This window comes from Coloeus monedula (assembly GCF_965178545.1).
Source record: "Coloeus monedula genome assembly, chromosome: 1".
Taxonomy (NCBI): domain Eukaryota; kingdom Metazoa; phylum Chordata; class Aves; order Passeriformes; family Corvidae; genus Coloeus; species Coloeus monedula.
In genome coordinates, this window is record NC_138781.1 from 85,940,506 (window position 1) to 85,953,288 (window position 12,783).

The following is a 12,783-nucleotide window of genomic DNA, read 5'->3' on the forward strand; positions in this document are numbered from 1 at the left end:
GGTTAAACAGTGCCCCGGATAAGTCATCTCAGAATTAAAATACTGAATGTTAAAGAGAGCCTGTAGGCAAATTATTTGGGCTAAACACAGGTTAGCAGTGTCCCCAGCACAGAGACTGTGTTGTGTCCTGGCTGGACTCAGGACATAAAAGGCAGGGTAGGACCAAATTGCATAGTGGAGTCAAGGTCATCTCCTTTTTCTACAGGAAGAATGATGGAAGTCACTCTTATTGGACACTGGAGCAATGACTAAAGGCAGGGTAGAGGCCCAGCCTTCATGAATTTAGCAGTTAGGCTTCTGGAGTAATTTCTAGAAGCTTCCATGTAACTTTCCTTCTGCCTTGTCCACTCCAACGCTATGTTATTTCCATCCCTTCCCACTTAAACCCCCTTAAGTATCATTACTGTGTTTGAATCAGTTTCTTAGGAAGGGTAGTATTTCCCAGCTTTCCCTGAACAAGACCACATGTTGACCACCCTTTGTGACCCTTCCCACTCCACCCACAAATGTCAGGTCTTGATACTGCAAAAGGACTGAGCACCAGATACCAAAAATGAGTGGGGAAAAGCATCTCAGGCCAGGGAATATGATAGGGCAGGTGCAGGACTGCATGATGTGTGAGCCTGACTCCTCCCACACTGCTTGTTCTTGAGTTTTGACTTTTATTTCAAAGACAAATCAGGCCAGAGCTTTGTTAAAAACCATAAAATATGTCCCTGTTCTGAGTAACTCTCCTTCTGAGCACAGGGATGGAAAGAGTAAGTAGATAGGGAATAAAAATGGTGAAATTTGTTACCTTTCATTCTTACTCGTTTAGGGGCATGTTGATGATAACTACAACCCAGCTGATGTTTTCTAGAGCTGCCTGTAGCTGAGAAGCCATGAGAAGTCATAAAATGCCATTGTCATGCCGAAGAGTTGCAGGATATAAAGTGGCTGGAGTACAAGATGCCTGGAATTTCAGTTTTTAGCCTTTTTTATCTCTATCCTGCATCCCTGGGTGGAGATGAAGAAACCAGAGGGAAACACCTCAGACAGTGAGATCAAAGGAGCCACCTCAGTGTTTTTCACATCCCGTAGCTTGGGTTGCACAGCACCTTGCTACCCATACTGTAATTTTAGTTCCCCTTGTGCTGCACTGTGCTATCTGTGTTGCTACTGACCACAAGAAGAGAAGTTAAAACCTCTAAATCCCCTAATGGCCAGTATCAGCCAGTATCCTAGACTTCCCTACTTAGGATGCACCGAGGTCTGACAGCCAGGCACACCAGCCAATACTCTGGGCTTGCCCATATACAGGTCTGCCTGTTGCTGTGGTGCATTTGTTTTTTTTCCCCAGGGCTGACAGGCAGCTGGGCATGTTTATAAGCCTGGTGCCTTGGCTCAGCTTTGCGCAAGAGAGGGAGGAAAGGGGATTTGGCCTGGCCCAGGGTGGTGACAGAAGGCAGTCATGGTTGTCACACAGACTAATTGCACTTCTAACCCTCTTTGCTGTTTACAAGCTGCCCCCCACCAAGGACTTGTGATTCTGGCTGGCACCTGCATCTCAGGGTAGACTCACACAAGGCTCTCGCTTCCCTGGTTGCCACCTTCTGTGTGCTAACTCAGAGTGCAGCTTCCACCTGTATTTTGCTGACGTATTTCTTAGGGGATAGCAGGAAAAAGGACTCATGACTGAACAGACTTATTTAAGTGTGGTGCTTAGAAGCAAATTTATCTTAAGTGGTAAAACTAGTTTTTTTAAGTGTGTATCTGACATCTAGATATACAGAGCTGGCTGCAAGCAAAGCAGTCATGTTACCATGATAGAGGTTGTGCAGATGTCTTCAAACAGCTGCTTGAACAGTGCTCTGTCCTTGACCCCAGAGCTCCCCAGTGCCTGGCTCAGCCGGTTGTCTTCCCTTGCACTGGAGGAATAGGAGATGGAAGCAGAGAAAGGACAGAAATGTCAGAACACTGGTTGACATCTGCAGAATCTGCTCTTTCCAAATTCAGGTAGAGAAAAAGTGGCAGCTTTCACATCCCGTTGTTCTGTCACTAACAGTTGTTGCAGCTGACATTTGCTTTGAGATACTGTTTTATCTTCCTCATCAGGACAGTAAATCTCGCAGACATTGCCAAATGCAGAGCTAACTCATAATTGTCTTCCCCAGGGGCATCATGGACAGGCTTAACTCCTGACAGTTCCTTCAGCAGAGCCTCTCTCTGCTTTATCCTGCACCCCTTTCCACAGTTGCTGCATAACTTTTGGCTTCTCAGACCTCCTGGAAGGAACCAAGACACATTTAGTTGTTCATACCTTTATGATATGATAAGCCCCTTGTTGCCTACAGGTCAAATCCCTGAGGTGTGGATTTGTTTACCTGTCCAAACCCCTGGAAGTGAGTAAGATGAGCAAATGGTAAACCTCCATGTCTTTGAACTGGACAATACAGATTAATTGCAGGAATTTCACAACACACCAGATTTACATGATGGATTGAAGTACAGACAGACCCATGCCTGCCCGAGTCCAGGACTCAGCATTGTTGCATACAGCCACATCTCTATCATGGAGGCATGATAGGAAATAACTGTGCTATCCTCAAAGGTCCAGATCATCCCAGGTGGGTGGTGAGAGCTGCTCCATGGATAGGAGGCTTTGGTAAAATTATAGTGCTCACACTGCTATGCACTAACATCCCTTACACTGAAGAAAGGAAATTACCAGGGATTCTTTTCCTCCTTCATCTATGAGGAACTTTCAGGAATTTTCCTTCTGTGGTACAGCTTATTTTCTCTCCCTTTCTTGCATTTTGTTCAGTCTCTCTCACTCCTTAATCTCTGCTTCTGTATCACTTGTCCATCCACATTTTCACCTTGCTGGGATCATCCTGGTGCAAAGGAAGTATCCTTTGATACTAGACCTTGGAAGACTTTATATTCTCAAGAAGCAACACAGGGCACTCACTGTACAAGTCGGTGGCTCCTTTCACTCGTGGGAGAGGTGCCACCCATTTGGATCAATTCACCTCCTTGCACCACTGATCTGGGGACTGTAGCAAGGAGCAGCATGCACTTGTGTCCTCGGGTTCTCCTCTCTCACAGCCATACTGCTCAGAGTACTTCAGAGAAGACTGCAGTGCCTTTATCCCATCAGGACTGTTTATGCCTCAGCTGGAAACATAGGAGAACACTTGCACAAAGAGAAGCTCCTGTTTGGGTACTGCTGGTAGTGGGGTAGGAGGGGACTTCAGCAGGCAAGTTGGGTGGCTTCTATTCCCAGCACCGGAGGAGGTGAGTGCTGAGGGAAGCTGGACCTCCCGGTGTTTCTCTGCATGTCTTTGAAGGTATCCATTGCCAATCTCTGTTTGAGTTTACCGTTGCTGGGCTGTCCCAGGAACTGCTGAACTGATTGGTCTCTTCTGTACTGCTCCATAATGGAAATCTGGGGATGAAGTGGGAGCCACGACAGGCAGCCATTCTGCCCTATCCCTGCACAGCCTGCTACCCTCCCACTGGTTCCTGGCTACACAAGGGCATGTCAGGAATTGGATAGGGCTGGCAGAGACCTGGCTGTAACAGGATGCCCCTGTCCTTTCCTTTCTTTCTGTAACAGGAGAGAAATGAGTTTATGGCATGTGGTGTGTGGGGGCTGCCAAGTGGCACTGGTGAAAAGAATGGTGGCTCCTCAAGAGGGTAGCTTGCCACCCACCACCACAAATCTGTTTGGTTCAATGAGTGGAAGCCTTGCTGATAAGCAATTTGGACACAAAGCAAAGTCTTGAGCTGCAACGTGGGTCGCCCAGCAGGCTGGAAACTATACTTTAGTAGTCCTGACTTCAGGTCTCCTTAATCATTAGATGTATCACTGTTCTTCCAGAGTTAGGCAGAGAACTGCAAGTCCTGACCCTGACTGCTCATTTTCCTTTCCACTCATTCCCTTCTTACCTCATGCTAGCGAAAGCAAGGGCAATAATGTCTGTATGGACCCAGGTCCTGTTTCCTGTGCTTCCAGTTTTTGGCGTGGCTACTTATTTTGCCAAGCTCTGATACAGATTTTGTTGCTGTCCTTTAGCAGCTCAGGGGACTGTTTTCAGCTTGCTAGCAGAGACAGGATGGCTGGGTATCATCCTTATGTTGGAATTATGCAGGGGAGAGTAGCAGGTAAGGACCAATGCTCAGGTTGGATTAGGCTGGATTTCACATCCCTGCTTCTAAATTTTCATCTTCTTAAGGTTTGAGGAAAATGGCATGGGGAAACTGCCGTTTTCCCATCTGTAATCCTAATTAGATAATGGTAAAGGAAAAGAAACTCTTTGCTAGAGGAGAGGAACCCTTTCTTACCAAGAGCAATACCAGAGCTCCAGGTCTGCTGCAGGTCTCTAGCAAGGCTGGCTCACTTTAGGCTGGATACTGTTCAGCTCTTTCTTCCGGCTCTTCCCTTTATTCTGGGGTCTCATGGGATACTGGAAGAAATTTCCATGCTGTCCACAAAGCTGTTGCTTTGTAAATCTCCCTCATTAGCCTCAGCTTCATTGTCTTTGTGATTTAAAGATGTATTTACTTCAGAGATAAATCTGGTCACCACTTCATTGACAAATAATTTTCTTGCAATTAGGAGGCAAGGGCTACTACCTGGCAGGCTGCAGACAAGGGAAGAGCTTATGTAGACACATATTGCTTAGATTAAAGGAGTAAATCTCACCCTTTTGTGTAGCTTGTCTGGTAAGCACCAGCACACCAGTCATATCTGGGCAGTCCCTAAAGCAGACAATTTCTTGCCTGTGTCATGGGGCTGAAAAGAAGCATTTAAGAACAAAAAATCAGCCAATACATGTCTTGAGACAGACTTTGCAGTCTCAGAGAAGAGGAATTTATTGGATTGTCTTCACATTCACACATTTTCTTTCCTTATAGTGCTGTCACTAGGCTACTGATTAGGGAATAGCTGAGAATAGTTGCTAAGAAAGGGGTTTATAGCCTTCTCAAACCTTCTCAATTTTCAGGTCTACAGCTTTGCCCCAAGATTTAGTTATATTAGTATGCAGAGAGGATAAATATACATGTTTACTGTAGGTTAGTAAATCAAACACTAGATAAATTCAGCATTACATTAGGGGCTGGTAAACTGTGGTAGCATGTAAACTGGGGTATGTGTAAATGATTTTCTGCACATCCTTTCTGTATCCCTGCTCCATGATGGAGCACAGCCTGGGTGTGCACTGTTACTGGTCACTCAGGTCCTGACTTCCACAGAAATCCTGACACACACACAGCAGAAGCCAACAGGACCAGGTCTCTGATGTGGACAATCAGGACACCAGATTCACTGAATTACCCTCTCTGTGTGCTTGACAAGACTCTGCTAATCTCATCTGTGGCACTGCTTAAACCCTCACAGGAGCTGGCCCATCTTCCTTTAATGAGCTGGAGCAGAGACTGCAGCTCAGATCTGGAAGTAAGGATTATACTCCCACACTAACTACCAGTGGTGTGTGGTCCTGTCCCCATTCTGCCTTATCTGCAGAGCAATTTCTTGGAGCAAGGTATGATCTGCTTTTTGCATTACCTTAAAGGGACTGTTTCACTACAGGAATTCTCACTGCCACATCTCAGTCCCTTGGATGCTCACACTGCTGCATTGCAGTAGCTGAAGCTTCCAGTGCTGGGAGCACGCCAAGGATTCAAACACCCATACCCACTATAACTCCTGCCTCAGGAATCCAGATTTGCCTGGGACTTAGTAACATGACCTGTTTTCCAGCAGCTCTAAAGTGCTCCCTCCAGAACTGAGTTTCATCTCCTCCCATACTTAGTTTCAGCCAGGGAATGAAATCACTGCAGCAGTCTCTGAACTTTGTTGTCCCAGTTAACTTCTGTACTTCTGCTGAAAAGCATTAATATTCACTGCTCAGTTTTGGAACAGGTACATCCTCTGCTCTCTGCTCTTCCTAACAATCAGGAGCTGGAGGTTACATACTTTCTATATTAGCAAAAGAGAAGAAATTGCTGCGAACTTCCTTTGTCAAGGAAAAGAAGGCAAGGCTGTGATCATCTGTCCATCTCCTGGGAACTCACACGATCCCTGCATGAAATAGCAAGAGAGAGAGCTTGACCCAGATCCTGGGGAGTCAGAAATGGAGCTCTCATGGGATTTGTAGAAGTAGCTTTTCTTAGGAGCGAGTCAATGTAGCTGAAATGCAAGGCAGCGTAGCAAGTGTTAAGAGGATGTACCATTGCAACCTTGTGCCGAAGTTACTTGGCTAAGGATGTTTTCTAAGTGGATTTTCAGTCATTTCAGTCACTCCTTCTTCCCCACTCCTTGGCCCAAATCACCTTCTGTCCCTCTGTGCTCACTCCCAGTCACTAGCACTTGCACTCACTTAACCTTAACTATTAGTGCTGCCCTTAAATCAAAGGCAGTGCTGGAAACTTGCCTTTCCCAGCCTTTGGCCTTCTTCCAATTGCAGCGGACGCGTTAATGAGAAGACCTCATATTGAACTGTCTAGTCAAGGCACTTGCAAAATGCCAGCCAGCACAGTAGCTGGATGTGGAAAACAGAAACCAGCTAACGTCAGCTCAGAGCAAAACTCAAATTCAAAGAGCAGCAGAGAGCAGGGAGAATCCATGACTACTTGGGGCGAGCACATCAAGACATGGTTCAAGGGTTCTTGGAGAAGTGTTATTTTCACTGGAAAACCCAGCTGAGTGTGGGGACCATCAGCTCCTGACAGTGGGTTGTGGGTACACATACCTGGCAGCAGGCAGCTGGGGAGTCAGTGGTGCACACATAGGGGAATGGTCAGGAGATTGCAGAGGACTTCTCACTTGTGAGCTGGGTGATGAGAATGGTCAGTGAGTGATGAGTACAAGCAGCTGGTAGAGAATTTCACCACGAGACAGTTCAGTTTAGAGAGTGGGAACTCAGCAATTTTAATGTTGGGCAGGTTTTTTATGATACTCTGAGAACTAGGTGCCATAAGGCACATAAATCAAATCTTGAAACTGAGACAGTGTGAGACCCTGATGCCCTGAGATCAGAGCAGCTGATGTGACACCAGATAGTTCCCTGTGTACATAGCCTCTGTTTGTGCCAGCAGGGAAACCACTCCCTCATGATCTGGAGAGAAAAAATAAATGACATTTTTTAGGAATCAGCTTGGTTACTTACGAGTTGTGGAGAAACGGACTATTTTCTTCACATGGTATAAAAAGGCACCATACTGCATCAGAAATCACAACCTTTAAATTCAAAACAGATTTTTAAATATTTGACTTCTATTAATTTTTCTTTTAAAACCAAATAATTTCAAATTAAATGTGAATTCAAGGAAATCTTTTCAAGACTGTTCATTTAATATTCAACTAATCAAAATATTTAAAGGAGGAAAGCAATGTTGCTTCAGTGGCATCTCTGTAAATTTTAATGAGTTAAATGTTTTGTTAATTGAACTTATACAAGATTGACCCAAATATAAAAAAAAAATTGTTTTCTCACAGAAATTAGGCTATGGGAAGAATGTACTCTTCCTGTAACTTTGGACTATGCTCCAGGAAAAGAGGTACATCTAAAAGTCTTAGATGTACCTCTTTAGAAGTCTTAGACAGCTACATATTTTTGACAATTGCCTTGTGAGAATCAGAAACAATCTGCCAGTTCACCAGTGTTAGCCAGTTACTCCTTGCTCTTTACATCAGCTAGTTTTATCTATAGCACAAAGTTTGAAGAGCTTGTCTCAACATAGTTAAACTTCCACATTAAACCAAGGGTTTAACCTAATCCAATGTCCTGTCTCTTAAAAATAGTTATAAGGACAGGGCAAGCATATGGTCACAATTCCTCAAAGACATTTCCCAGCTTTCAGCAGATTTTGACTTAGGAGGAGCCTGCAGATAGGTGGAGAATAAGTGTAGCGGTCTGTTGGAGTGAAAGCTCCTCTGGACTCAGGCCCAGGGGGAAGCCAAAGCATAGGGGTTGAATTAAAACCTTTGGACAAGCTGAAATACATGAAGCCACAACAAAGTGAAACAGAAATAGAGATTTTTAACTTTTAGTAGAAATATATGCTAAGTGCTTTCAACATTGAAAAGCTGCAGCAGAGACCTCAAACACAGTTCTTACTGCAGCAGTGTTACCTTTTCACAGAATTTTTTACTTTAGACAAAATATAGATAGAATTATACTGCTCACATTTTTTAGATAGTGTTCACATAAACAATAAGAGCTGATAGAAACTGTACACACAAATCTGTGTAATACCTATGTAACACTTGTGTAAGACTTAGAACTGTTAGAATTAGACCAGGATAGGTTAAGAAAAGAAAAACTAGAACTGTGTGTTAATCTTATTGGTCAGATAACAAATATAATCCACACTTCTGTAAGAAAAAATACAGAGTCTAGAAAATAGAGTATATAGAGGATAGAGTATAATGTATAGAGCATATAGAGCATATAGAAGAAGAAGCAGATGTTTTTGCCTGCTGCTGCTGTTGCTGCTTGCCCTTCGAACTCTGCCTTCATGAGACTATGAAGTAAAGAACTTAGCAGAACAGCAGCCTCCTCTGCTCTTTTACCCTGGTCTGAGAAGGAAGGGTACCCCATCAAAAGCTCAAAACCAGTCCTTTATAGATTTTTTCCTCCCTCATGGATTTGAGAATTAAACTGCATATTGCAGTCCAGGGAAGGGAATATATATCTTCCTTGGCAGCACAGCTGGTTCATACAGAGGAGGAAGTTCTTCATTGCTGCTCCCTCTTTAGCCACTGCACTGGAATACTTTGAAGATGACACTGAAGCAGTCATTGTCTTTTCTTCTTGTCAAAAACCACTGTATCCCATTACGGGCCCTACTTCAAACAGATAAAGAGTTGGAATACACACCAAGAATTTGAAATCCTGGCTTAGTCAGCTGCTTGACTTTTCTGAGAGGGAGAGAGAGCTTCTGCTAGTACCTCATCCCTCAGAGCTGATGCCTTTAGCAGTCCATGACAGCTCATACTGACATCTATTTTCCTAATTCTAATATTTTATATTTCTTTACATCCTGACTGAAGTTCCAAGTGCCCACCATTCCCTGTGATCAAGTTATCAGATTGTGCTGATTTCCTTGAGATTCTCCATCTTTCCTTTGCTCACTCTACTTTTGCTTGAACAGACCTTCTTGCTTGTACACTGCAGGAGAGCTGCCCATGTCAAAGAGTAAGGACTCCTTCAATAGCCTTCTGAAATTCTCTTTCCAGACTACTTCTGGCCACTGTTCTCTTCCAGAGTCCCTTGGCTTCAATGTACCCAAACAAAAAAAGCAGGGCAGGTTCAGCCACAGTGACCAGGGTCAGTGAAAAGTCAAGATCACCAGGCAAGTCCAACTTGACAAGGCAAAACTGAGGACAAGCCAGAAAGCCAAACCAGCATCAGTATCAGCAAGGCACAGGCATAACTGAGACATAGTTCAGGCAAGCAGCAAGGGCATGGTCTGAGCTTAAATGCAGCGCTGGAGCAGAGGAGGGAGAGCTTCTCCCCAGCTCTCTCTCACCCCCACCATTTTCCCATGCTCAGTGAGCACCTAGGCACCAGAGAGCTGGCAGAGACCCGTGTCTCTCAGTGCCTGTGCTGCAGTGAGCCAGGAGCCTCACCACAACACCACTACTGGTCCCAAATAGCTTGGGGAGGAATCTCACAAGGAACACGGATTCTAGTGCATGTATACCAGGCAGGTATCACAGAGTCCACATCTTACAGAGAACAGGCTTTACTCCAGAGTCATTTGAGTTTAGCAGTGTCTCTCTTGTGTCACAGAGATGAGTTGCTTATAAAGCAAACACTGTCAGTTCAGTTAATTAGCTCTTTAACGTGGTGAGAAATGTTCCCTGGCAGAAAGTTCCTGGGAAACCCTCCAAGACATGAAATGGAGAGGTACTTCTGTGCAGGGAGGACAAACAAGGTGCAAACAAGGGTCTCCCAGACCCAAACCTAACAACTGAGTCATCGCTCCTCAGATGATGATAATGAGAGTCCAGAGGGTATAATAACCATGCCCATGGCCAATGTAACAGCAATTATTAATACTGCAAGGGACAGTCCTGCCATCCTGCCACAAAGGAGAGCAGCTACCATGGTGCCCGCTTTTCTGCGCAGACTTAGCATAAAAATATACAGCCCAGGCAGGTTCTGGAGCCACTGAGCTTAGATTAGGTACGTCTAGGTATCCTAATATCCAATTGTCTTGATATTAGTGGGAGAGCTAACAGACCTGTGGATTAGCAAAACCTGCTTGATTTGCTCCACTTATGACCCTATCTGTAAACTTGTCAGATTGGATCATTGGGATGGGAACAGTTCACATCATAAGGCATCTTTTCCCATGCAGTATGCAGAAATGATCAAAAAGTGACTTTTTTCCTAAACAAAGGAAGAATTAAAGTGTCTGTAGAGAAACGAAAGTTGCTTCACAGCTCTGCTTAATCCTATTCCTGAAAAAAGTCCACTCAGACTGTGGCGCACCTGAAGTCAAAAGCTCAGCCCTGGATGCACGGCCCCCCACAGCTGCTAGTCTGAGTGTGACCAGGAGGGAGTGAGAGGAGTCTGTGCACTGTGCATTGTGCTCCTGGCAGCCTTGCCTTGTGTCCCTGCAATGAGGAGGAAAGGAGCCCAGGCTTAGCAACACAGCAGGAGAGACCAACAGATGAGGCTGGGGAAAGGCAGCTGGTACCAGAGACAGAGGTAGCAGGACATTCAGGCAGGGCCAAGTTAAGGGTCCTATGAAGATGTGACAACTTGGATGTAAGAGGGCACATGGAACTAGTAATGAAATTATCTCACGTAACTGAGCCCTTGAGGGGAAGTTGTAAAGATTCAGGTCTTGCTGATGACATCCATGTGCCCCCTCAGTGATGCCGGGAAAGACCCGCCGGCTGCCTCAGCTCGATTTTAAAAAATCCACATGCAGTCTGCCACGGCAGTGATGGGTGTAGGTTGCCCTCCGGTGGTGAACCCTGCATTTTCCCAGGAGTCATGGAGCAGTGTGTGAACTGTGGGCCCATGGACCTTATTTCCAAACACACCAGCAGGCCAGGCTTTTATTTCCCAGTAGTTACAAATGCACCGTGATTAATTTGAACATCACTGTTTGCCTTGCCCAACCTTGTCGTTATTCAGATGTTTCCCGTTTTGTTTGACCAGAGCCAGACCAGCACACAAATTACCAATATGGGTATTCCCACTGTTCTGTCAAAGCACAAATGTAATTACTCCTGCTGTGAAAGTGTACCAGTTTGAGCTGCAGTCGCTGCATTAATTTGGTTTAATACTTCCAGTTTCATGTTGCATGCTGCGATGAAAGCCATTTGTCCTCCAGTTGCCTCGATGCAGCACTGCCTGACAGTGCTAATGCCACACATTTATTATGTTGCAGAAGTACAAACCCCTGAAAAAATGAACCACTTCCATTTCTTACAATTTTATCAAAGTCCCATTGCCAAGCTGCAGACTTCCCATACTAAGATCTAGTTGAACATTAACAAGTATTTATATACAGAGCACAAAATGTTTATTTCCTCAAGTCAGATCAGTAAAGCCATAATTTCAACTTTCAAAGTCATTTGTCCTGTGTTCCTAGAGGCTTCTGTATTAGGCAGCAGTTTACAGTCAAAAACTGTAACTTCATGGAGCTTAGATGGCAAAGGGGGTTCGACCATGCCAGAGGAAAGAAGGTGAATAGTAAAATTGGACTGTTTTCTCACTTCCTTTCTACCACATGGACAACTTCACCATGAGGTGAAAGTGGTACATTAGTATAACTACACTGCTCCCTTTCAAGTTCTAGCTACAGCTGTTTTCCTTTTGTATTAGCAAGCAAAGTAAGAGGTGGCTCTACATGAGCCCAGGTATTTATGGATTTTTAGACTCACACAACCCTGAACAGATTCAGAATGCCAGAGCTCAGCAGCAGTAAAACTGATAAACTGTTGTTGCATCTAAATGAAGCTGATTTGGGAAAGTCAAAAGACTAATGATGAAACACCTACTACTAATTTTTTATCAATGACAATAAAGCTTTGCATGATTCCTCCTCTAACAGTTCTAGAAATAAAACCAGTCCTGTAATTAGTCAACTTGTTTCTACCATTCTTCCTCTATCAACACTCACTGAAGGGTTTTGTTTGACTCAAGGGAGGTATAGTCACAGCAAAAACCCATCAGAACATGACCTGCTAGCAAACAGTGGCCAGTAAAGCTTCCTCTGCCCTATGTAACACAAGTAATGCCAAGTTGGCATTGTTACTTGTATTTGTAACACTTCCCTCACTTTTAAAATCTTTCAAAGAAATCATACATTAGTTCTGGTCTACCACTTGTTTCTTGCTGACAGTTTCACAGGCAAGGCACTTTACTAATCAATCTTACTCTACCACTCTAAGATCATACTGGGGACTTTTTAAGTAGGCGCACTCACCTGTGGTATTATAGACAAAGTTTTGGGAAGAACCCTCACTTGGCTGAATGTGTATGACCCTGGGAAAAAACTCTCCTTAATCCTCATAAATCAGCAACAGGGCAACAAGAAGAGAAAAAAATGGAAGCAACTGGAAGCAAGAAATACAGTTCCTTTAAATCTTCATATTGAAATGTTATACTTAATATATTTAACATATGAGAATTACTGGAGGCTAAAATAATTAGTTAATATTTAATTAAATTTAGTTAAAATAATTGAAGCAATTCCTGCTAGTTTCACTGAAGAGTGACAGACCGCTTAAAATGAGACTCTATGGGCTTCCCCCATAAGGAACAATGGAAA